This window comes from Schistocerca americana, chromosome 2, assembly GCF_021461395.2.
Source record: "Schistocerca americana isolate TAMUIC-IGC-003095 chromosome 2, iqSchAmer2.1, whole genome shotgun sequence".
NCBI lineage: Eukaryota > Metazoa > Arthropoda > Insecta > Orthoptera > Acrididae > Schistocerca > Schistocerca americana.
The window spans coordinates 536,256,097-536,283,128 of record NC_060120.1 but is presented as its reverse complement, the minus strand read 5'-3'; positions in this window follow the sequence as shown (position 1 = coordinate 536,283,128).

Sequence of the window (27,032 nt, the reverse complement as noted above, 5' to 3'; positions counted from 1 at the left end):
AAACTTTTGGGTGTTTGGAAGAAGCATATTACTGAGCTTCTCAAATAATGAAATTCAGCTTCTTTCGCTCTTCGTATAATCGCTAGTCTTGCTAATAAACAGTTGAGCCTCCTAACGTACTTTGCATATTTCCACTCAATAATGTCTTATAGAACAGTTTTCTGGGGTAACTCACCACTTATACGTAAAGTATTGATTGCACAAAAGAGAGCAGTGAGAATAATTAGTGGTGTTCACCCAAGGACGTCATGTAGGCACCTATTCAAAGAGTTAGGTATTTAACTGCACCATCAGAGTACATTCATTCGCTAATGAAATTCGTTATAAATAATCCATCTCATCATTTGCCAAACAACATAAAGTTTCTGGCAGGTAGCAGATCAAGTTTAAAATCTAGATTAAAATCATTTCTTTTGGACAACTCATTCTACTCCATGGACTAGTTTCTGTTTCAGAACTGATAAAAAAAAGGAAAGGTACCTCTAAATGTAGTTGCATGTGTAGAACTAAAAGTTTCAGTAATACTAATATTAGCACTATTCATGTGTGTATATATATCTACAATCTGACTTGTTCCACATCACATCGATAAAATAATCGCGAAAATGATCTACGGGATATGACACAACTAAACTAAACCAAACAGTCCCAAATTCTGGATTTTGAAGGTTAACTGGATCAGTTTTGTATCATTCTGTCGTTATATACTTCTACAGTTTAAGCATGTTGTCAACGGTGATACACATCACCTCGATACCTCGTAACACCGACCAGAGCCTTGATAATGGTCTCAATTCGGCGAAGAAGAGAGTCCACTGGTATCACTTAATAAGGTCAAGGCCTCCGGTCCAGTTTGTATATCAGTAAGGTTCCTTTCAGAGTATGCTGATACAATAGCTCCATATTTAACAATTATATTCAACCACTCGCTCATAGAAAGATCCGCACCCAAAGAGTGGAAAATAGCCCAACTCACACCAATACCCGTAAAGGAAAATAGGAGAAATCCGCTGAATTACAGGCCCATATCACTAACGTCGATTTGCAGTAGGGGTTTGGAACATATACTGTGTTCGAACATTATGAATTACCTTGGAGAAAACGATTTATTGACACATAATCGGCACGAATTCAGAAAATATCGTTCTTGTGAAACACAACTAGCACTTTACACTCATGAAGTAATGAGTGCTATCGACAGGGGATGTCAAAATGATTCCATATTTCTGGATTTCCAGAAGACTTTCGACACCATTCCTCACAAGCGTCTTCTAACCATAATGCGTGCGTATGGAATATCGTCTCAGTTGTGCGACTGGATTCGAGATTTCCTGTCAGAAAGGTCACAGTTCGTAGTAATAGACGGAAAGTCATCGAGTAAAACAGAAGTAATATCCGGCGCTCCCCAAGGAAGTGTTATAGGCTCTCTATTGTTCCTGATCTACCCGTATATTAACGACATAGGAGACAATCTGAGTAGCCCTCTTAGAGTTTTTGATGTCGTCTTGTAAAGTAGTGAGACGACCAAAACGAATTGCAAAATGATTTAAATACGATATCTGTGTGGTGCGAAAAGTGGCAATTGACCCTGAATAAGGAATCGTTTGAAGTTATTCACATGAGTACTAAAAGAAATCCGCAAAATTCGATTACCCCATAAGTCACGCAAACCAGAAGGCTGTAAATTCAACTATATCCACTGGGATTACAATTACAAATTACCGAAACTGGAACTATCACATAGATAGTGTTGTGGGTAGAGCAAACCAAAGACTGCTATTCATTGGCAGAACGCTTAGAATGTGCAACAAGTCTACCAAAGGGACTGCATACACCACACTTGTCCGCCCTATTAGATGGGACTGATGGGTGACATCGAAAAATTTCAAAGAAGAGCAACTCGGTTTGCATTATCGCGAGATAGGGGAAACAGTGCCACAGACATAATACTTTAATTTGAGTGGTAATCATTAAAACAAAGACGTTTTTCGTTGCGACAGGATCTTCTCATGAAATTTCAATCACCAGTTTTCTCCTCTGATGGCGAAAACATTCTGTTGGCACCAACCTACATAGGGAGTAACGATCATCATGATAAAAGAAGAGAAATCAGGGCTGACACAGAAAAATTTAAGCGCTCGTTTTTCCCTCGGGCCGTTAGAGAGTGGAGCGGTAGAGAGACAGCTTGAAGGTGGTTCATTGAACCTTCTGCCAGGCACTTCACTTTATTGTGAATAGCAGAGTAATCACGTAGATGGAGATGTAGATCTATGGGTACACTGTGCGGCTGAAGTCAGTCATTGATGAGCAGATCAGGAATAGCTACCAGACTGCAGGGATTTTGACTGGTCTGTGTCACTTGCTGTCACAACTCCATAATTATTGTATGTGATTTAGATTAAGAACAGGCGATTTAGCAGATCAGTCGAAATGCGTCAGTGCCCATCGCTGTACGTCGTGGAAGGAGCGTATGCTCGTAGCCCTGGGTCCGCCATTGCTGTCATCAAAGGAACCATCCTAGCACTCCATTAAATCATTCAGCAAAATCACGAAAAACCTCTAAATCTAGGTGGCTGGACGGGGGCGTGAACCAGAGACCTCCTAAGTACGAGACCTGCGCCGAAAGATGGAAGTGTCCCCAGCGTGCAAGTCACGAACATATTAAAGAAAGGTGAGCTCTGGGACGGATAGATCGTTAACATAAACACATGGTTCGTGTCCGCTGTAACTTCAATGAGTCGACTCCAGTCATGGTACGAAAAATATCGCCAAACCATTGCAGGTGACTCCCAGCCTGAATTATAAGCAACACACACTGGCAGTTAAACGACTCATTGGGTTATGAGAGCAGTTGGTGCCTTATACTATTTGAAAAGAGGCAACTTTTGGTCGACACGGGATGCCTCACAGTCAAATTCTGTCCATTCATTCCGACGTATGGAGCAGTGAAAGCGTGCAAGCCTTATGTCTCACTTTGAACGAATCGGGGTTTTCGAGGTAACCGACTCGGAATTTTCAATTCAGGTAGTTTCCTTCCAAATGCTCACACGGAAACTGATTTACATGGACCTAAATTCACTTAAAACAGAAATATCTGTTGGAGATGAAACTGATTACATTCATTGTCAGTCCGTGTTCGTTAGGATCTTTCTCCTACCACTGGATTTGCGTTGCGTTGCATGGAGACGAGTGATACACCAGTTCTTAGACACGTTGACAATCCACCCCGCTATCCTAACAAATCGAGCTTCTACATTCAAGTTGTGATCACGGTCACGTTGAAACACGACAGTTGCATCCTGCCACATTGTCACGTCTCAACGTCCACCCACGTGACTGCGCTGTTCCCATACAACCTAATGCCACTACTTCATCTCAGTGCATGGTACCTGTTCGGCACCGTTTACATCTCTCCAAACCGTGCTGTTTTAAGTGGTGACGTATATATTGCCTGGAGAGCTTGTGAGTCGTATTACGGTGTCCTGAACACAAGAACAATGAAAGGTACCTCATCAGGCACTGACTAGAGAGTATAACCAAGTGGCCCTGAAAATGCTTCATGCATCTTAAGGCAGTAGAGTTTGCATCGTCTGCTCCCGGTGCATGTGATGCAGGCTGTATGGTCAATTTCAAGGTGAGTGAACTATTTTCCAGACGTTTTATCCTGATCACAACGTATGAAGCAGAGGCAGCAAGCTGAGGATTTCGCAGTGAGAATGGGTGGCCTCTCTCTGGTACGTGGCTTCCGCCAAGGTGTTAACCCTGGTGTCTCCAGCACCATCCGGAGGCAACAGATGCGCAGTCTGTGAGTGGCCACCAGTCCGCGCTCTGCCTCCCAGGCCTTACAAAGCACCTACACCCACATTTGCTACACATTAACGGGAAACCATCTTGAACTACACCTCAGATACTGTTCTTTCTCAATCCATTCATGGTTACGTTAGTAATTTTGGCAGTGAGGAATAAGATGGAACATCAGAGTTTAACATTGCGCAAGCGACGAGGTCATTAGGTAGGAGAACAGGCTCGGCTTGGAGAAGGAAATCAGCCGCATCCTTCTGATAGGAATCAGCCCAGCATTTGCCTCATCTATTTACGGAAACCACGGGAAAACAAATCTGGATGAACGGCTAGGGACTTGTACTACCGACTTCCCGAATGCGATCCCAATGTGTCAACCTCTGAGCCACATAGCTCGGTTTATTTGTCAGTGTCCGCTACATGGTGAACTGTAATATACTGACGAGTGTGTCAGTAATACTGACAGTATCCTCGATATACGTATAATGATCCGTCACCATGACGACGACGTCAGCAATGCTCATTCTCTTCTGTAAGAAACAACTTTTCATGAAGGTAGGCTCCTTCCACAAGCGCTGTCGTGTACATTTATTGGACTGAAGAATAATTCACTGTTAGGATGCAGAGCGGTTTATCGAAAGGCGAATGTTCATCAGAATGAAAGTGATGTCCCAGGGCTGCACCTAATTTAAAGCCATAGAACCGCTAATGTTCTGAATACACAAAACCGACTTATCATATAGCATTCGAATTGCTTTCTCGTTGTTCGCTGACAGTTGTGCAGTATATAAGAATATATTGTCAGTAGATGATCGTAAGGGAATGTATTACGGCTTCGTTTGTTAATTCATTTGCATGACTGCCGCAGTTTCGTGTTTGAAATTTTTAGACGGTGCTGTTCGTAAGAGGCGGAAAGAACGCAGTAGTACCCGCTTAATGATTGTTCTTGAACTTTCGGTGTCCGCCACTACTACGAATTTGGGAAATCAGTGGTTGGATAGGCGACTGGAAAACTTTCGTTTATTGGAAGGAATCGTCAACTGAGTGCACATGGAAAAAAGTTAAAGCAGCCAGTTATGGAGTACGGCCACTGTGTCTAGAGTCCATCAAAGTTCTGTCACTGTGTTTCGAGACCCTATCGAGTAGGCGTGGCAGTAGACATCGACATACAAACGACGAGCAGATGGAAACGCTATAGAATTTCTCTGGGAAGTGAGTGAGAGTTTTTGGAAGGGAAAGAATGCTGCTATCGCCAAAACCTGTTGGGTGAATTTCAAGAGACGGGTGAAAGGATAATGTTCAACTTCTACTCTCGTGTTCGTAATGTCTTGTTGGTATCTGAAAAAATGTATTAAACTCATTTAGATATCGAAATCTGTTAGCGTCCGCGCAGGCGGACAGAAGTACGTGGAAGTTTAATTTTGAATGGAAATGTGTGCAACGCACGCTACACGATGCGAAATCGAAACTAGACGGTACATTTAACAATTTGGCTGCGAGAGAGTAATCCTTTTTCAATGAAACTAATATATGTTATTTGATTGAAAAACAAATGACTCAGATCAAAATTTTGACCCTGAATATTGTTAATCTTTATCTTTGTCTTGCAAACAATGACTATACCATAATTGTTAGTTTAATAAAACAGAATGTGAACATAACATTTAACGCATGTGACTTTCTGATAGAAGTGCTTCAGAACTCACAAGATGGCACTTTACTGAGATCTTCTACTAGTATTAAGCTTATGACCTAATATATTATTTACACAAATAACACTCTGACAATCACTGTGCCTTACATGGCCTTGAATTTTGATGATAATTTGTTGGCCTACCAGTGCGCGAGGAACGCTCGTCTTTTCTGCAACCTGTTACTGTTAGGAAAATTGATCTGACTATCCAAAACCTTCAGGTAGATGGCTGCATTTATCATCTCGGTCTTTCAATATCTCCACAGTAAAATTCGAGTCAAAAGAGAGTTCCTTGTTGAGAATATGTTGCATTAGCCATGTGGATGAGAGCATGATCAATGTATAGTACTGAGTCAACTCGACCACAAAAAAGGCGAACTGGAGAAATCTGGGCATGATTAATTCACTTCAGACAAAAACATTAGAATAGTTACAAGCTGAAGGTGTAATTGTGCCTCCTTTTAGGATACTTAGGAAGAACAACTGATTTTTGGGTCTTTTTTGGTAAGTGATTTTTCAGTCTTTTTTTCTAAGTGATTATTCAGTCTCTTTTGCTAGAGCTTCGTCTTTTTTGGTAAGTGATTCATTGAGTGTTTTCGCTAGAGCTTAATCTGTTTGTTAAGCGATTTTCCTAACTTTTTTACTAGAACTTCCTACATTAGCCACAGATGTCTACTGATCAGTTTCTTTGCATACTTCAGCGATCAGATGAAGCTTCCTGCCTTAGGCAACGTAAATGGATAATGACATTTATTACTGGACATACACAGTCAAAAATAATTAACACAAGGCATCTAAGCTTACAGCATTTATTTCTCAATTTCTTCTTTACAGGAATTATCTTTTTATGGATGGGAGGAGGGTAAACAGTTCCGGCATTCGCCTTACAACCAAGGGAAACCTCCCGAAAACCCTGGTCGGAACTGGGGGACCACGATGAGCTGTCATGCAGAGGCGTTGTCCTCAGGATCAGCGGTGTTTGACAGACGCGTAGAGTGACTGGGGTGGGTAGAGTCTATGCTGCGTGGTGTGGCCGACGTGTAGCGTAGAGTAGCCGATATGAAGCCGAGTCACGGATGTGCAGAGCTGCAGATGCGTGGCGTAGTCTCGTCGACGTGCAGCGTGGACCCGTGGATGAGAACGGAAGACTCATTCACGTGTGGCGTAGACTAGTGGATGCGAAGTGTAGACTCTTGGATGCGAAGCGTAGACTCGTGGATGCGAGGCGTAGACTCATGGATGCGAAGCGTAGATTCGGGAACGCACAGTGTAGAGTCCCAGCCGAGTTGACTGGTAGATGCAAACAGTACGTTGCTTTCCCGGATGTGTAATCCTAGACACACAAAGTCACAAACATGTGGCACCAAACATGTAGGAGTCGCGTGCAGACCCAGACGCGTGAGAGATGCCTAGCTACAGCTTGCGTGTAGTCCTGCAGGCGTGTAGAGTCGCAGATGTGCAGAGTCGCAGATGAGAAGAACCACTGAGGCGAAGAGTCGCAAACACGTATTCGCCGACGCACCTGTGGACAGACGTACTTACCTATACTTACCTGAGATGTTCTCGCCGTGCAGTGCTGCCGACGTCCGCCCCGATACCTGAGTGGTGAGCGTGACGGATTTCGGTCCTACAATCCGCGGTTCGATTCCCGGCTGGGTCGGGGATTTTCACCGCTCACGGACTGGGTGTTGTGCTGTCTTCATTATCATTTGATGCCCATCTGGCTTGCAGGTCACCCAATGCGGTGTTAAATGTAACAAGACGGACCTGCTCCTCAAGGGGCCTCCCGGCCAATGACGGCAAACGCTCACTTCTTTTCCAGTGCGGCCGTCGCCCCGTGTTGCTCTCTTCCTCCTCCTGAAGTCGTCTGAGTTTCAGCGGCAGCGCGTCTCCTTATATAGCCGCTAGGCTTTGTTGAGCTGCATTTCCGAGGAAACAGTCAGTGTACGGTATTGTTGTCCTGGTTCTAACTAACATTATAGTAATCGGCAATAAGGTTGGCATGTGTCCGTGCTATAATTTTTTTTGAGAGAGACTCTATCCCAACATTTCAGAGTATATCGCTTTTAGCTGTTTGGACGTTTTAATGATTTGTAAGAGCTAAGCAGCTAAAGAAACAAATGTTCGAATCTTGATTCTCATGATGATTTAACGACAGATACTGCGCTTTTCACCACTAAAACAGCAGTCTTTCATCGACAACCTTCTAATGCTCTTATCGTCTGAATCTTTTGCCTGAAACCGAAAGCGACGTCAGTCGATTAGTAGTATATCTGAAGTTAACTGTCGCATGGTTACTCAGAATGTTTGTCTCTGATCCATTTAGTTTATATTTTGAGATTGTACTACCGTGGACATACGTAACTCAATACCAATTTCCATTACAATCACACAGTCAGCGTATTCACTGGTTCCTATCAGATCGTTGGAAATATTTATAGAAATTTTTGTGTGAGAAGGTCATGCTCTACTAACGACGAGGTCCAGTGCTCTACCACCGAAAAGGCTTCGTCTAGGTCATCTACAGGGAGTGTAACGCTTTACGATGGATATATAGTAACGAATATACGCCAGTGGTACAAGGAAACGATTCGATAGAATTCCTGTGCAGATAGCGGATAAATGTGCTGTTTTATGTAACATTGAATAAAGAAGATCGTTATGGATTTGTGGCTCTACAGTAACACCACAAAAAGGCAAGGGCCATCCACTTATTATGTGTCTTTCGAAAGTGAGTGAATGTCACGTGAAATAGCTATACAGTCATTACAAGCATCAACGTATTACCTAAAAAACTGGAAGAGAGAGAGGGGGTAAAATAGTGTGCCATTAAAGTCATATGTCTCTGAGGGATTCAGAGGATATCGTAAACTTAAACAAAGAAGTATGAGTACGTAGATTAGATGTATGGGAAGATCTCGAAATTTTCAAACACTTGGAGAAAAACGATGGCTACATTTTAAATGATCAGCTTCATCTTGCAGGTAGAGATTTCCTGGATGACTTAAACGCCTCTACTTCTGTCCGAGGATCTCGTTGCTAGCCTCCGCCCATGTATATTTTCCTTAAAATTCTGAATCAATAAGAACACGTACTTTATTTTGTTATTTTACAATGGACATTTCGTCGTCCACAGCTAAGTTTCAGTTCAATATTTTAGTAAAGAACCACCTTAGACACATCCCCCTTTTTGTCTTACTGATTCTGTTCTGCCTGCAACATCGTTATTTCTAGGCATATATACACTCCATAGTGTAGCTTCGTCTATTTATTATTTTACTGGATATTTTAGAACACTTCCCCCTTCTGGTATATTTATTCTTGTAGTATCCTTTAACAGTACGACCATTTACCTTAACAAGGGCTTCGCAAGTGAGGATCTATACACACACACACACACACACACACACACACACACACACACACACACACACACACACAATAATGAATATGTAGTTGTGAAATCACACACGCTGCTCATTGCAGCTGCGCGCTTCCAGGACGTGCGGGAGCACCACATACCAGAGGCGACCTAAGGACAGTGTCTCTACTCTTTAGCAGCCTACGTGTCGTACATACGCTCTGTAGAAGCCGATGTCCCGTTTTGTTATTTAAATGCCATATACATAAAAATGTAACTTTCAAATGATCTGCCACTGACAAGTAACATAGCTCGATGAATATTGGACCTTACATGCAGAGAACTACTGCAGTATACCACAGAAGGTGACTAAAAGAAACACGCAATGGGATGAACAGGACTGATACTTATTCAAAGACAACAATTACGCTGGAGTCACCGCGATTTAGAAGGCCCACTGGACATTATAAAAGGTGGGATTAGCTTCTTAGTAGCGTGTCTGATCACCATGAAGCCAACACTTGCTCTAAAACGTACTCCCATGATGACCACAAGGTTGATAAGGAGTTCCTGTGGGAGGGCGTCCATCCCTCGACCAGTGTGGTTGCCGACTGCTGTATGGTCGTTGCTTCTTGTCGTCATGTTGCAATATATCTCCCCACTGCGTCCCACTCGTGGGCGATGGGATTTAAGTCGGGAGAACGGGAAGGCCAGTCGATTTGCCGAAAATCATTTGGTCCAAGAGCTCCTCAAACTGGGCTGTTAGATGCGGTCGTGCATTGTCATCTATAAAAGTGAAGTCAGGGCCGAAATCACCCTGAAAAGACGCGCTCGGGAAGGAGAACGGTGTCACAATGACGCTGACTACTGAGTCCAACAAGTTTAAAGAGTTTGAGCTCATTACACCCACACAAGATTATGCCTCCCCACCCCCATAACACAGCGACCTACAAAACGACCATGTTCGGCAGTGGTCGTCGATGCATTACGTGTTCCCCCTCTCGCCATATAATGGCAGTCGAGCACTGCCGGACATTATCGTCTTGTTGGTCCAGAGGTTATGGTCTGCAACCTGCGTCCTCAATTATTTGCCAGATGTATTCCAATCTCATTCTATCTCTACAGTTGTTCCCTCTTACCGCTCCCATTAGAACCATGGAGACATGTCTCTTTGTCTTAACAGACGTCCTATCGTCCTGTCCCTTCCCCTTGTCAGTGATTTCCACATATTCGTTTCGTCTCCGATTCCATGCAGACCTGCATCATTCCTCACGTTATCAGCCCACCTAATTTTCGTCATTCGGCTATAGCACCACATCTTAAATGCTTATTGTCTTCTGCTCCGCTTTTCCCACTGTTCATGTTTTACTTCCATACAATGCTGTGCTCCAAATGTACATTCTCAGACAGTTCTTGCTCAAACTAAGGCCTATGTTTCAAACTAATGCACTTATCCTGGCCAGCAATGGCGTTTTTGCCAATGCTATTCTGCTTTTGATGTCCTCCTTGCTCCGTCCGTTGTTGATTATTTTGCTGCCTCGGTAGTAGCATTCCCTACCTTCATCTACTTCGTCACCATCAAACCTAATGTTAATTTACGCGCTGTTCTAAATTCCTGTGCTCCTCATTATTTTCATCTTTCTTTGATTTAGTCTCAATCTGCATTCCGTACTTATTACAGTGCTCTTTCCATTCAGCAGATCGTGTATTTCTTCTTTACTTTCACTCAGGATAGCAATGTTATCAGCGAACCTTATCACGGATATCCTTTCACCTTGAACTCTAATTCCACCTGTTAACCTTTCTTTTATTTCCATAATCGCTTCTTCGATGTACAGATCGAACAGTAGAGGCGAAGGTCTACATCCCTGTCATACGCCCTTTTTAATCTGAGCACTTTGTTCTTGGTCGTCCACTCTTAGTATTCCCTCTTGGCTGTTGTACATATTGTATATTAACCCTCTCTCCCTACAAGGTACCACTAACTTTTTCAGAATTTCGAACATTTCGCACCATTTTACACTGTCGAAAGCTTTTTCCAGGTCGACAATCCTACGACCGAGTCCTGATTTTTCATGAGACACGCTTCCGTTATCAGCCTCAGCGGCTCTGGACAGGAAGGCCACGTCCGATCAAACTGCCTCCAGCACCGCTTCGTCCAGGCGCCACGTGCGGAACCAGTGTAGACAATGGTGCCGACCATGTTGTCGCTTACGTGGAAGCGGTGCGGCCGGCCCATGGCACAGCCTCACGCGACTGCGAGCTCAGCCACCGATGACGCCTTGCCGGCGGCGCCGCGCTACGAGATGCCCTTGAAGGACACAACGCTCGCCACCACCACCACTGTCGTCGTACGAGGGCGTTCGGTTCCAGACGCCGGCCTCATGGCCGGAGGTGCTGACCCCAGCCCTTCGATGGGGGACACACAGGCGCGGAAACAACGGTCGCCAAAGCAGCATAAGAAAGGCGGTCTCTCGACGGAAGACGACCAACGGAGCAGAGACAGGGAGCAAGCTGCCGACACCTTCTCTGACTCTCCATTGCCAGTATACTCTACCAGTGCCGTCCCAAGGCAGACATCTGACGCCACGGGGAGGAACTGACCTCGCTCACGCAAGACGTTGGCATGACCAGCGCCCCTGGACAATGACCGGGCGACGAAGTCCACTGTCCGCGACCATGCGCTGTCACTGACCACTTCCCTGCTCGGTGACTGAGCTGCTGAAATGGAGGCAGAAGACCTATCAGACGCCCTTCGCACTCCTCCGCCACAAGGGACTGGCGCCCCACTTAGTGAGTCTCTAACACCCGCAGAAGGGTCAACATGCCTGTCACAAGGATGGTAGCTAAGTGGTCCCGTTACCACCGAGGGACCGCCTTTTGCATCTACATACTTCGAATTAAGATGTTCCACCCCTACTGTGTGGGTACAATAAAGTCAACAGCAATACTCTGTCATCAAAACGAGCGCTTTCCATGACATGCTCTGGTCGGTGGACCCAGATACAACCCTTCTTCACACGGATGTGAAACTGAACATCTCTGGGTAGACAACCTACCGCATCCCATAAAGGGACGGTGCCGGTGGAACAGCCATCCTGTTACGTGACGGCATCGAGGCATCAGACATGACGTATCGAGGCCTTGCCATTACTGTGGGAGCAGTCCGTACTGTCAAAGTATACGCTCTCTCCAGAATATCTGGCCGCTGTGAAAGGCTCACCCTTTATTCCGACGAAATTGCTCCACTCCTGAATGGGAATACGGAAAACTAGATCATACACGGTCACTTTAATAGCGTTCTGAATCCAGTGGCCATACGCCATGCTGCTCTATCTGCGTGGCAGTATGGGATTTGTCGCTTCAAGAAACGTGGCGTTTCCTCCACTGGGACCGATGTGACTATTCATACTTCACCGAGCACTCTGATAGCCCCCTTGACCAGATATACGTCTCCCGAGCCGCGACAGGAGATGCAGAACTAAGGCCGACAGCCTCCACCGACCATTTGACATACATTCATTCGGTCACACTGCCCCTACAACTCACATACCAAAGCCACAGTTCAAGGACGCTGAATGTTTCCTACTTATAGAGGACTCATGTTGGCGAGTGATCGCTGCTACGTGGGAACGTGTCATCCGGTGTCTGATGTACATACTTCCACCTTACATTGGTGGCTTGACCGCGCCAAGCCGGATCTCCTTTTGCCTGGTGTAGTACAACAACTCGAGATGGCATGGAATCAAGTCCCCTGCAGAAATATTTAGCCATGCTGCCTATACAGCTGTTCGTAATTGCGGAAGTGTCGGTTTCACAAACTTACCTAGCCCGTGCGATCGACTGCCATTGGACATGGGCGTAACAGAGGGTGCAAGCGTCGGCAACGTCGGACTTTTACAACACAGAGCTGAGGGACCTAATGACGCAGCCGCCATCATGAGACGGGCAGATAGCGGTTAATCGTCTCAAAGCTCGCCTACTCCGTCTCACCGCAGAACAGCTTGAAAGAGCACGAGCCCGACGAGAGCGCAGGATACCATCCCAACCGAAATGGCATCCGTAAATCACGTCAACAAAGAGAGACGCCGCCGCAAGCGACACCTTGTAACATCAGCAGAGACGGCACCAGGTAGACGCGTCGACACGCAGTGTACCGTCGCTGCAGCTTTCGTCCAGCATTACAGGACGTTTATGCCGAGGTCTCACGGATCGTCCACCAGTACGAAGACATCGTGCGTGATTTGCTCGTCCCCAAAGTAATGGCCCAGGACGACGCCCTGCTGATTCCCATTAATGCTGAAAACTTAACAGCGGCCTTGGAACGTGGCGCCCTGAACGAACCACCCAGACCGGATGGCTTCTCAAACGAATTCTACCGTGTCTTCTATCCCCTGATGTGCGCTCAATCGGTTCAGATTTTTCGAGACATCCTCCGCAACGGTCTGTGAGTAGGTTTGTGTCTAGTTGTGGTAACAAATCAGGCTCCTCTACATTGGAGCGCGCATGTCTGCACACCGCAGATGAAGTATCGTACGTAATAGTGAACTACATATGGTTGCGAGCTTAAAACATCACCGCGTAAGCGGTACGCATCAAATTCAAAATTAACAGAAATAAAAGTATTTAACTAATTATACTCATTTTCCTACCGGTGTTAACGCAGTGGTTAGCACGCTGGACTCCCATTCGGGAGGACGATGGTTCAATACCGCGTCCGGCCAGCCTGATTTAGGTTTTCCGCTATTTCCCTAAATCGCACAAGGCAAATGCCGCGATAGTTCCTTTGAAAGGGCACGGCCGACTTCCTTCCCTAATCCGATGAGACCGATGACCTCGCTGTCTGGTCTCCCTCCTCCCCCCCCCCCCCCCCTCTCGCCAAACAACCCAGCCCTACTAGTGTGAATAATTCATCACGCATGGAACGCAACATATATACACTGAGGCGGCAAAAGTTATGGGACAGCTACATGCAGATATATAGAAGGCAGTAGTATCGCGTACACAAGGTATAAAAGGGCTGTGCATTGGCGGAGCTGCCATTTATACTTAGGTGATTCACGTGGAAAGCTTTGCAACGTAATTACAGCCGTACGACGGGAATTAACAGATTTTGAACGTGGAATGGTAGTTGGAGCTACACGAATGGAACATTCCATTTCGGGAATCGTTAGAGAATTCAATATTCCGATATCCAGAGTATCAAGAGTGTGCCGAAAATACCACATTTCAGCCGTTACCTCTCGTCATGGACAACACAGTGGACGACGGTCTTCACGTAACGACTGAAAGCAGCGGCGTTTGCGTAGAAAAAATGGTTCAAATGGCTCTCAGCAGTATGCGACTTAACTTCTGAGGTCATCAGTCGCCTAGAACTTAGAACTAATTAAACCTAACTAACCTAAGGACATCACACACATCCATGCCCGAGGCAGGATTCGAACCTGCGACCGCAGCGGTCGCTCGGATCCACACTGTAGCGCCTAGAACCGCACGGCCACTCCGGCCGGCGTTTGCGTAGAGTGGGCAGTGCTAATCGACAAGTGACACTGCATGAAGTAACCGCAGAAGTCAAGGTGGGACGTACTACGAAAGTATCTTTTAGAATAGTGAGGCACAATTTGGCTTCAGTGGGCTATGGCAACAGACGACCAATATGACTGCCTTTCCTAACAGCACCACATCACTTACAGCGTCTTTCCTGGGCTCGTGACTATATCGGTTGAACCCTAGATGACTGAAAAACCATGACCTGGTCAGACGAGTCCTGACTTCAGTTAGTAGAGCCGATGGTAGGGTTCGAGTGTGGCGTAGACCCCACGAAACAATGAACCCAAGTTGTCAACAAGACACTGTGTAAGCTGGTGGTGGCTCCATAATGCTGTGGGGTGTGTTTGCATGAAAAGGGTTGGGTTCTTTGGATGTTTGGGTAGTTGGAGACCGTTTACAAAATTCGTGGACATTATGTTCCCAAACAGCGATTGAATTTTTACGGATCACAGTATTCTGCGCCACCGGATTGTTCATGTTTGGCGTGAAGAACTTTCTGAACGATTCGAGCGAATGATTTGGCTACCCAGATCGCCTGACATAAATCTCACCGAATATTTAGGGGGCAGATTCGAGAGGTCACTTCGTGCACAAAATCCTGCACCGGCAACACTTTCGCAATTGTGGACGGCCATAAAGGCAGCATGGCTCAATATCTCTGCAGGAGTCTTCTAAAGACTTGTTGATCCACTTCGACTTGCTGCACTATGCAAAGCAAAAGGAGGTCCGACAGTATATTGGGAGGTACCCCCGACTTTTATCACATCAATGTACAGTATAGTAAAAAATTAAAAGATGCACCAAAGAAGTTATCCGAATCGGATGGAAATCGTATGTGTGATTAAAGTGTAGAGACAAGCAAATAATGAAAATTTTAGAAAAACTGGATGATTTATTGATGAGAAAGTGGTTCACAAATTGGTCAAGTCAATAATGCATTCGTCCACATCTGGCTCTTATGCAAGCAACTACTGGGCTAGGAATTTGTTGAAAGAGTTTTTGGTTGTCCTCCTGAGGGACATCGCGCCAAATTCTGTCCGTTTCGCATGTTAGACCATCAAAAAAGTCCTGAGCTGGTTGGAGAGCCCCGTCCATAACGGTCCAAACGTTCTCGATTAGGGAGTGACCTGGCGACCTTGCTCGCCAAGATAGGGTTTGCAAACACGAAGACAAGCAGTAAAATGTCTCGTGGATGGGCATCGTTTGCTCACTCTGCCTTGCTATGAAGAACAGCGATACGGGACGTAGACATACCGCGGTGCTGTAAGGGTGCCATGGATAGCAACCAAACAGGTCACGCCTTGAAATGGAATGGCACCCCAGACAATCTCTCCTGGTTGTCAAGCAGTATGGCAGGCGACAATCAGGTTGGTATCCTACCACTGTCTGGGGCGTCTCCAGAAGCGTCTTTGTTGGTCATCGGGGCTCAGCTCGAAGTGGAACTCGTCACTGAAACAATCCTACTCCATTCGATGAGGTTACAGGCCGAAGACGCGTCTGGAGACACACCAGACAGCAGTGGGATACCAATCTAACTACAACCAGGAATGATGGTCTGGACTGCTATTTCTCTTCATAGATGGATCAAAAAAATGGTTCAAATGGCTCTGAGCACTATGGCACTTAACATCTATGGTCATCAGTCCCCTAGAACTTAGAACTACTTAAACCTAACTAACCTAAGGACATCACACAACAACCAGTCATCACGAGGCAGAGAAAGTAGATGGATCCAGTTGGTTATCATCAATGCACCCTTACAGCACAATGATATGTCTACGATATTCTACCTCCCATTTTCTTGCCTTCTATGGCAAACCGTCCTTAGCCTATATTTATGCAAGATAATGTCCATCCAACGCGGCTAGAGTTTCCACTTCTTGTCTTCGTGCTTATCAAATCCTACCTTGGCCAGCAAGGTCATTGGGTCTCAGCTCAATTGAAAACGTTTGGGGCTCTAGGGAGGGGCCTCCAACCACCACGGGATTTTGACGGTCTGACTCACCAGCTGGACACAATATGGCTCAATAGCTCTCAGGATAACGTCCGACAACTTTATCAATCAATGCCAAATTGAGTAACTGGTTGCATAAGGGCAAGAGGTGGACCAGTGCGTTACTGACTTGCTCAGTATGTGAAGCTCTTTCTCTTACATAAATCATCCAATTGTTCTGGCATTGTAATCGTTTGTCTGTCTGTAATGTACATCACTTCTACTGATTTCCTTCCTATTTGGATAATTTCTTTGTGGTGAGTCTTTTTTTGTATAACAGGGCATTTTGTTGCTAATTTTATATTTACGAAAACCATTCCTATTTTCAGATCCTGACTGGTTGATACCTACAAAGTTCCTAAGTGAGTAAACAAGAATGTCTAGATGGGTAAAGGTAAAGCGAGCATGGTTGTGGGAGCAAGTGTCGAAGGTATTCAAATGGAAGATGGAGCGGGCAGCAAGGGAGATTTACTGGAGGCTGTGGGGCATTGGAAGGCATGGACATTCTGCAGGACAATGGTCATGACCCGAATGATGTCTTCAGCTGTAGTGGGAGGTTGGAGGGAATTGTTGGGGTGGATGGGCTGGTCGGTGGGGCAAACTGGGACAGTGAGTTGACAGTTGATGGGAAGGGGTTTGGCTTTGAATTTGGAGGAGTAGGTGGGGTTGGATTCATTGCAGGTGTTGCACAAAGGAGGAGAAGCGAGGTTAGAACTCTGTTTAAGGAAGTTGGAGGCTTTAAAGTGGGGGCAGGTGGGAGGGGGGTTCTTGCAGTTTTGGTTGAGGTGGTCACTGCGAATGAGACAGCGTTGGCAACAGTAGAATTGAGAAGGAAATCGGGTGCGTCAATGGGGTGGTGGCAGATAAAAATCAGGGCTCCCTGAGTGAGGAGGTAATCTATGGAGGAGGTGCACTCAGTAAAGACATGCATGAGGAAGGTAGGGTCAGAGTTGTTGTAAATACAACAAGCTGAATCGATTCCCAGGGGCAGGGTGGGCATTCAGTTCTGCCAACACCTCCACATCCATTACTACAGGACTGAGTTTTGTGATCACAATGGTGAGGGTTGCAGACGACATGGTGGTTGGGTATGACAAAGAGAGGAGAAGGTAAGCAAAGGGGTGAGGTGTGCATGGGGACCAAAATTGATGCGGGGAAGGCGCCAAAGGAAATCAGTGTGGAATGAGGGAAAATTGGTTTTGACGTGGACAGAGTCTCTGCGAGGGATAAGATGGGTAATGGACATACTGGGGATGTACTTATGGATTTAGAGGGTGAGGGTATGGACATTCAGGAATTTTTGATTGGGGTTGGCAAGGATGGAGGTATACTGGGCAGGGCTAAGGAGGTGGGAGGAGGGGTGGTGTCCGTAAGGGATCAGAAGAAAGAGAGACAGGCTGTGGTTTTTTGGAGGAGGGCATGCAGGCAAGGTCGCACATGCGCTCTTGGGAGTTCTTTGATGGGTGTGGCCCAGGAGGATGGGTGAAGGACTGATTGTATTGGGAGGTGGTGGCAGGCAGGCCCTTCTTGTGAGGCAGTGGCACTATGAAATGAGGCTGGGCGCTCTGTGGTGGCAACTGTGGCGTGGCAGGCAGTGACTCTAGCACAGGAAGCAGCGACAGTTGTAGCAGGGCAGGTGGGGAGTTGGGGAAAGTCTTCCCGGCCGCTGATAGCTGTGGGAGGGGGTCAGGAACAGGAGCAGGGGCAGGAGCAGGGGCAGTGGTGGGCAGCAGAGGCAACATACAGGTGGGAATACAGGGATGGGGAGGAGATTGAAAGGGAGCAGACTACGAGAAGGGGAGGAGGAACAGACAGAGGAAGTCCAGAGGAGGCACTCCACAAGGCAACGGTGGGTGCAGGTGAAGGGGAGGTGTAAGGAGCAGGGGCAGAAGCAGGGGTAGGAGCCAGATCAGGGGTAGGAGCAGGAACAGTGGCAGGGGCAACATAGATAGAAGGGGAGGCGACTGTGAGGAGGGGATGTGGAGCATACAGAGGAAGCCTAGAGGAGGCACTCCACAAGGTAATGGTGGGTGCAGGGGAAGGGGAACTGTAAATGATGGCAGTAGCGGGGGTGTCCATGGTGGAATGCGTTGTCCACTGATGACAGTAGTCACTGAAGTGTGGAAAGGACTGATACAGGGCCGGCGGCGGGGGCAGCGGCGAGCACCGGGCGGTGGCGGCGAGCACCAGGCGGCGAATGGAAAACGGAAGGTAGCAGTAGATGGCAGCAGCATACAGCTGCATCTAACAGCGATGGGGGGCTCTTCCAAAAACGTCGATTGCACCTTGACATAGCTCAGGTGGCAGAATCTTCTGACTTGGAAGTTGGGGACTCTAACTTCTATTTTTTCCGTTTTTGGATGTCTTTGTTACAAGAAGAGTGAATGGTTCATTACTGCATTCCGTCTACCATAAACCCACACATATGGACCTTTACCAGCAAGCATCGAGTGACCATCACCCTACACAAACTAGCAGCATCCTTTGAACGTTGGTGCACTGGGCTCATGTTGTTTCAGATGGAGACAACCTCACGAAGGAGCTAGAACATCTACAGTCTGTGTTCAAAGATAATTGTTACTCTCCACGTCAGAATAGCGCAGCACTAAGAAGGAAGAAACTTGACCACCCACAACATCAAGAAGATAAGGAGCTATTCAGGTCCAGGGCGTTCCTTTCATACATCGGCAACCTTTCATCTAAAGTAGGCAGGATCCGTAAGGAAACATCAAGTTAAAGTAATCTTCCAACCACTGGCGAAGATCAGTACTCTTCTCGGTTCAGTCAAGGACAATCAGGGTCTACGGAAGGCCAGGATCTACAAAATTCCTTGCCAGTGTGGCAAAGTTTACATAGGTCAGATGATATGCACAGTGCATGAAAGGTCCATTGAACATGACTACCACACTCACCTTTTGCAGCCCAGTAAGTCAGCCGTAGCTGAGCATTGTATTACCACAGGACACGCTATGGATTTTTCTTACACAAAAATCTTGGCCTCAGCAAGAAAATTTTGGGTTTCAGTAATTAAAGAATCTATGGAAATACGTCTATCACAAAATCTTATAAATCGTGACAGCGGTTTTCAGCTGAACAAGGCTTGGGACCCAGTGATCTCTCTAAATTCTTGTATGAGAAGACAGTTTATTCATAATGACATATCTGACGCCTGGCTTTTACGATACAAGCACGCATTCCGACAGAGGGCGGAAATGTAGTTTCACCTCCACTCATGCGCCTACCTGTCACACATAAAACAATACTTGCAGAGGGCACGGATTTCGATTGGGGACGCTCCTGTCACGGCCACCAATGCACATGTGTTTCCGTGCCATTTTTTGCTATAAAGATGACGCCAGGATCTTGCAGTGTCTGTTATCCTGTCGGTTGGAGTCCCACAACTTCCGAATCGGAAGATTCTGCCGCCTGGCTATGTCAGGGTACAACCGACGATTTTGGAAGAGCCCCCCGCCTCCATCTGCTGCAGCCGTATACTGCTACCGTCTACTGCTGTTTTCCGTCCGTCATCCGCCGTCCCCCATCCGGTGCTCGCCACCACCGCCAGGTGCTCGCCGCCACCACCACCCGGTGCTCGTCGCCGCCTCCACCGCCGCCACCGCTGCCGGTCCTCGCAGTCACTGCCGCCTTTGCCACCGCCGTCGGTGGCGCCGCCCGGTGCTCGCCACTGCCGCCGCTCCATATTAGATGTTACCCCACTTCGACGACTCCTGTCATCAGTGAACACCGCATTTCACCCTGGACACCCGCACTACCGCCATCATTTAACCTCCCCTTCACCTGCACCCACGGTTGCCTTGTGGAGTGCCTCCTCTGGACTTCCTCTGTCTGTTCCACCTCTCCTTCTCGTAGTCTGCTCCCTTTCAATCTCCTCCCCATCCCTGTATTCCCACCTGTATGTTGCCTCTGCTGCCCACCACTGCCCCTGCTCTTGCCCCTGCTCCTGTTCCTGACCCCCTTCCACAGCTATCAGCGGCTGGGAAGACTTTCCCCAACTCACCACCTGCCCTGCTACAACTGTCGCTGCATCCTGTGCTAGAGTCACTGCCTGCCACGCCACAATTGCCACCACAGAGCGCCCAGCCTCATTTCATAGTGCCACTGCCTCACAAGAAGGGCCTGCCTGCCACCACCTCCCAATACAATCAGTCCCTCACCCATCCTCCTGGGCCACACCCACCAAAGAACTCCCAAGAGCCCATGTGCGATCTTGCCTGCATGCTCTCCTCCAAAAAAACACAGCCTGTCTCTCTTTCTTCTGATTCCTTACGGACACCACCCCTCCTCCCACCTCCTTAGACCTGCCCAGTATACCTCCATCCTTGCCAACCCCAATCCAAAATTCCTGAATGCCCATACCCTCACCCTCTAAATCCATATGTACATCCCCAGTATGTCCATTACCCATCTTATCCCTCGCAGAGATTCTGTCCACATCAAAACCAATTTTCCCTCATTCCACACTGATCTTCTCTGGCGCCTTCCCTGCATCACTTTTGGCCCCCATGCGCCCCTCCCTCCTTTCCTTACCTTCTCCTATCCTTGTCATACCCAACGACCATGTCGTCTGCCAACCCTCACCATTGTGATCACAAAACTCACTCCTGTAGTAATGGATGTGGAGGTGTTGGCAGAACTGAATGCCCACCCTGCCCCTGGGAATCGATTCAGCTTGTCGTATTTACTACAACTTTGCCCTACCTTCCTCATGCATGTCTTTACTGAGTGCACCTCCTCCATAGATTACCTCCGATGTTGCCGACGCTTGCACCCTCTGTTACACCCATGTCTCACGGGAGTCGATCGCACGGCCGAGGTAAGTTTGTGAAGCCGACAATTCCGCAATTACGAACAGCTGTATAGGCAGCATAGCTAAATATTTCTGCAGGGGACTTGATTCCATGCCATCTCGAGTTGTTGTACTACACCAGGCAAAAGGAGATCCGCCTTGGCGCGGTCGAGCCACCAGTGTAAGGTGGAAGTATGTACATCAGACTCCGGATGACACGTTCCCACATAGCAGCGGTCACTCGCCAACATGAGTCCTCGTATAAGTAGGAAACATTCAGCGTCCATGAACTGTGGCTTTGGTATGTGAGTTGTCGGGGGAGTGTGACCGAATGAATGTATGTCAAATGGTCGGTGGAGGTTGTCGGCCTTAGTTCTGCATCTCTTGTCGTGGCTCGGGAGACGTATATCTGGTCAAAGGGGCTAGCAGAGTATTCGGTAAAGCATGGAGGAGAATCCACGTCTCTTGATGTGACAAATCCCACAGTGCCAGGCAGGTAGAGTAGCATGGCGTATGGCCGCTGGATGCAGAACGCTATTGAAATGACCGTGTATGATCTAGTGTTCCGTATTCCCTTTCAGAAGTGGAGCAAATTTCGTTGGAATAAAAGGTGACCCTTTCACAGCGGCGAGATATTCTGAAGGGCGCGTATACATTGACAGTACGGACTGCTCCCACAGTAATGGCAAGTCCTCGATACGTCATGTCTGATGCCTCGATGCCGACACGTAACAGGATGGCGGTTCCACCGGCACCGTCCCTAGATGGGGTGCGGTAGACTGTCTACCCAGAGATGTTCAGTTGCAGCTCCGTGTAAAGAAGAGTGATATCTGGGTCCGCCGCCCAGAGCATGTAATGGAAAAAGCACTGTTTGATGAAAGAGTGTTGCTGTTGACGCTATTGTACCCACACAATAGGGCTGGGACATCTTGACTCAGAGTATGTAGATGCAAAAGGCGGCCCCTCGGTGGTAACGGGGCCGCTTGGTACCATCCTTGTGGCAGGCATGTTGACCCTTCTGCGGATGTTAGAGGCTCACTCAGTGGGGCGCAAGTCCCTTGTGGCGGAGGAGTGTGAAGGGCGTCTGGTAGGTCTTCTGCCTCCATTTCAGCAGCTCAGTCACCGAGCAGGGAAGGGGTCAGTGACAGCACATGGTCGCGGACAGTGGACTTCGTCGCCTGGTCATTGTCCAGGGGCGTCAGTCATGGCAACGTCTTGGGTGAGCGAGGTCAGTTCCTCCCCGTGGCGTCAGATGTCTCCCTGGGGACGGCACTGGTAGAGTATACTGGCAATGGAGAGTCAGAGAAGGTGTCGGCAGCTTGCTCCCTGTCTACGTCCCGTTGGTCGTCTTCCGTCGAGAGACCGCGTTTCTTATGCCGCTTTGGTGACCGTTGTTTCCGCGCCTGTGTGTCCCCCATCGAAGGGCTGGGGTCAGCACCTTCGGCCATGAGGCCGGCGTCTGGAACTGAACGCCCTGGTACGACGACAGTGGTGGTGGTGGAGGGCGTTGTGTCCTTCAAGAGCATCTCGTAGCGCAGCGCCGCCGGCAAGGCGTCATCGGTGGCTGAGCTCGCAGTCGCGTGAGGCTGTGCCATGGGCCGGCCGCACCGCTTCCACGTAAGCGACAACACGGTCGACACCGTTGTCTACACTGGTTCCGCACGTGGCGCCTGGACAAAGCAGCGCTGGAGGCAGTTTGATCGGACGTGGCCTCCGTGTCCAGAGCCGCTGCGGTTGATAACGGAAGCGAGACTAAAGAAAACTCAGTACATGGTCGTGGGATCTGTCAACCCGGAAACAGCGTTCGACAAATTAAAGTAGTGCAATATGTTCGAAATTCTGACTAAGATAGTGGTGCGTTGTAGGGAGACAGGGGTAATATACAATATGTACAAGAGCCAAGAGGGAATACTAAGAGTGGACGATCAACAAAGTTTTCAGATTAAAAAGGGTGTAAGACCGGGAAGTACACCTTCGCCTCTACTGTTTAAATTGTACATCGAAGAAGCAATGATGGAAATAAAAGAAAGCTTCAGGAGTGGAATTAAAGTTCAAGGTGAAAGGATATCAGTGATATGATTCGCTGATAACATTGCTATCCTAAGTGAAAGTGAAGAAGAAATACACGATCTGCTGAATGGAAAGAGCAGTCTAATAAATACGGGATTGAGATTACATCAGAGTATGATGAAAATAATGAGGAGCAGCATAAATTAGAACAGCGGTTCACTTAACACTAGGTTTCATGGTGACGAAGTAGATGAAGTTAGGGAATGCTACTACGGAGGCAGCGAAATAATCAACAATGGACCGAGCAAGGAGGATATCAAAAGGAGACTAGCACTGGCAAAAACGGCATTCCTGGCCAGGAGAAGACCACTAGTTTGAAACATAGGCCATAGTTTGAGCAAGAAATTTCTGAGAATGTACATTTGAACCACAGCATTGTATGAAAGTGAAACAGACACTGTGGGAAAAGCGGAACAGAAGACAATTGAAGCATTGAAGATGTGGTGCTATAGTCGAATGATGAAAATTAGGTGGACTGATAACGTGAGGAATGATGCGGGTCTGCGCAGAATCGGAGAGGAAAGTAATGTGTGGAATTCACTGACAAGGGGGACCTGGGGATATAACGATTGTTAAGACCACGAGATATGTGATCCATGGTTATAGGGGGATCTCTTAGAGGGAAAAACTGTAGAGAAAGACAGAGATTGGAATACGTCCGGCAAATAATTGAGCACGTAGGTTGCAAGTGCTACTCTGAGAAGAAGATGTTGGGACAGGAGAGCAATTAGTGACGGCCTGCAACAGACCGGTCAGAAGACTGATGACTAAAAAAAATAAAAGACGCCCATGCAGCCTTATGTCCTTCAGACCACAAACTCTGGACCAACAAGACGATAATGTCCGGCAGTGCTCGACTACCATTATATGGTGAGAGGGGGAACACGTAATGCATCCACGTCCACTGCCGAACATGGTCGTTTTGCTGGTCGCTGTGTTATGGTGTGGGGAGGCATAGCCTTGAGTAGGTGAAACGATCTCAGACTCTTTAAACTTGTTGGACTCAGTAGTCGGCGTCATTGTGACACTATTCTCCTTCCCGAGCGCGTCTTTTCAGGGTGATTTCGGCCCTGACTTCAGTTTCATAGATGACAAGGCACGACCGCACCTAACAGCGCAGATTGAGGAAGTCTTGGATCGAAATGATTTTCGGAGAATGGACTGGCCTTCCCGTTCCCCCGACTTAAATCCCATCTCCCACGAGTGGGACGCAGTGAGGAAATGTATTGCAGCATGGCGACAAGTAGCAACGACCATCCAGCAGTCGGAACCACACTGGTGGAGGGATGGAACGCCCTCCCACAGGAACTCCTTACCAACCTTGTGGCCATCATTGGAATACGTTTCAGAGCAAGCGTTGCCTTCATGGTGATCAGACACGCTATTAGGAACCAAATACCACCTTTCATAATGTCCAGTGGGCCTTCGTAAATCGCGGTGTCTCCAGTATAATTGTTGTGTTTGAATAAGTATCAGTTCTGTTCATCTCTTTCGTGTTTCTCTTACTCGCCTTCTGTGGTGTTCTGTATCAGGTCTCTGCATGTATGGTCCAAGTTTCATCGAGCTATGTTACTTGTCAGTGGCAGATCATTTGAAAGTTACATTTTTATGTATATGGCATTTAAATACAAAACGTGGCATCGGCTTTTACAGAGCGTGTAAGTGTGACACGTAGGGAGCTAAACAGTAGAGGCACTGGCCTTAGGTCGCCTCTGGTACGTGGTGCTCCCGCACGTCCTGGAAGCGCATGTGATATTTCAAAAGTATATACTCATTACTGTGTGTGTGAATGTGTGTGTACAGATTCTCACTTGCGAAGCCCTTGTTAAGGAAATGGTCGTACTGTTAAAGTATACTACAAGAATAAATATACCAGAAGGGGGAAGTGTTATAAAATATCCAGTAAAATAATTAACTACCGACGCTACACTATGGAGTGTATATATGCCTAGGAATAACGATGTAGCAGGCAGAATAAAAACAGTTAAACAAAAAGGGATATGTGTCTAAGGTGGTTTATTACTAAAATATTGAACAGCAGCTTAACTGTGGAAGACGAAAGGTCCATTGTAAAACAACAACATAAAGGACAAGTTCTTACTGACACAGAGTTTTAAGGAAAATATACAACTGGCAGAGGCCAGCAACGAGCTCCTCGGACAGCAGTAGAGGTGTTTAAGCCATCCAGGAAATGTCTACCTGCAAGATGAAGCTGATCATTTAAAATGTAGCCATCGTTTTTCTCTAAGTGTTTTAAAATTTCAAGATCTTCCCATACATCTAATCTACGTCCTCATACTTGTTTGTTTAAGTTTACGATATCCTCTGAATCCCTCAGATTCATATACGTTTATTCTTGTAATGACTGTATACTTGTGAAATCACACACGCTGTTCATTACAACTACGAGCATATAGGATGTGCAGGAGCGCCCCATACCAGGGGCGACCTAAGGCTGGTTCCTTTTTGACTTACAATTTGGCCAATGCTCACTATCGTCAATGAGATGCGGACATCCACGTCTTTACGACCATTAGCTCTTTCACGCAGCATTTACTCACTTTCGTAAAACACATAATAAATGTGATGGCCCTTGCCTTTTTGTGGTGTTCCTGTAGAGCCACAAATCCCTAAGGATCTTCCTTCGTCAATGTTACACAAAACAGCAGATTTATTCGCTATCTGCACAGGAATTCTATTGAATCGTTTCCTTGTACCACTGGCGTTTATACGTTATTATATATTCATCGTAAAGCGTTACACTCCATTCAGAGTAACGATGAGACATTTTATTTCAGAAATATTACTACTCGACTGACGTCGCTTTCGGTTCAGGCCAAAGATTCAGATGTTACAAGGATGTTAGAAGGTTGTCGATGAAAGACTGCTGTTTTAGTGGTGAAAAGCTGCTTAGCGCTTACAAAACATTAAAACATCCAAACAGCTAAAAGCGATGTTCTCAGAAATTCTGGAATAGAGTCTCTCTCAAAAAAATTATAGCACGGACACATGCCAACCGTATTGCCGATTACTATAATGTTAGAACCAGGACAACAATACCGTACACGGAGTTTCCTCGGAAATGCAGCTCAACAAAGCCTAAAGGCTATATAAGGAGACGCGCTGCCGCTGAAACTCAGACGACTTCAGGAGCAGGAAGAGAGGAACACGAGGCGACGGCAGCACTGGAAATGAAGTGAGCGTTCGCCGTCATTGGCCGGGAGGTCCCTTGAGGAGCAGGTCCGTCTTGTTACATTTGACACCGCATTGGGCGACATGCTCGCCAGATGGGCATCAATTGATGTGAAGACAGGACAAAACCAATGTCGTGAGCGGTGAAAATCCCCGACGAAGCCGGGAATCGAACCGCGGACCCTAGGACGGAAATCTGTCACGCTCACCACTCAGCTATCGGGGCGGACGTCGGCAGCACTGCACGACGAGAACTTCTCACGTAAGTATAGGTAAGTACGTCTGTCCACAGGTGCGTCGGCGAATACTCGTCTGCGACTCTTCGCCTCTGCGACTCTTCACTTCTGCGACTCTTCACTTCTGCGACTCTACACGCCTGCAGGACTACGCGGTGGCTGTGGCTACGCATCTCACTCTCACGCGTCTGGGTCTGCACGTCAGTGACTCCTACATGTTTGGTGCTACATGTCTGTGACTTTGTGTGTCTAGGATTACACATCTGCGAAAACAACGTACTGTTTACATTTACCAGTCAACTCTGCTGGGACTACACTGCGCGATCCCG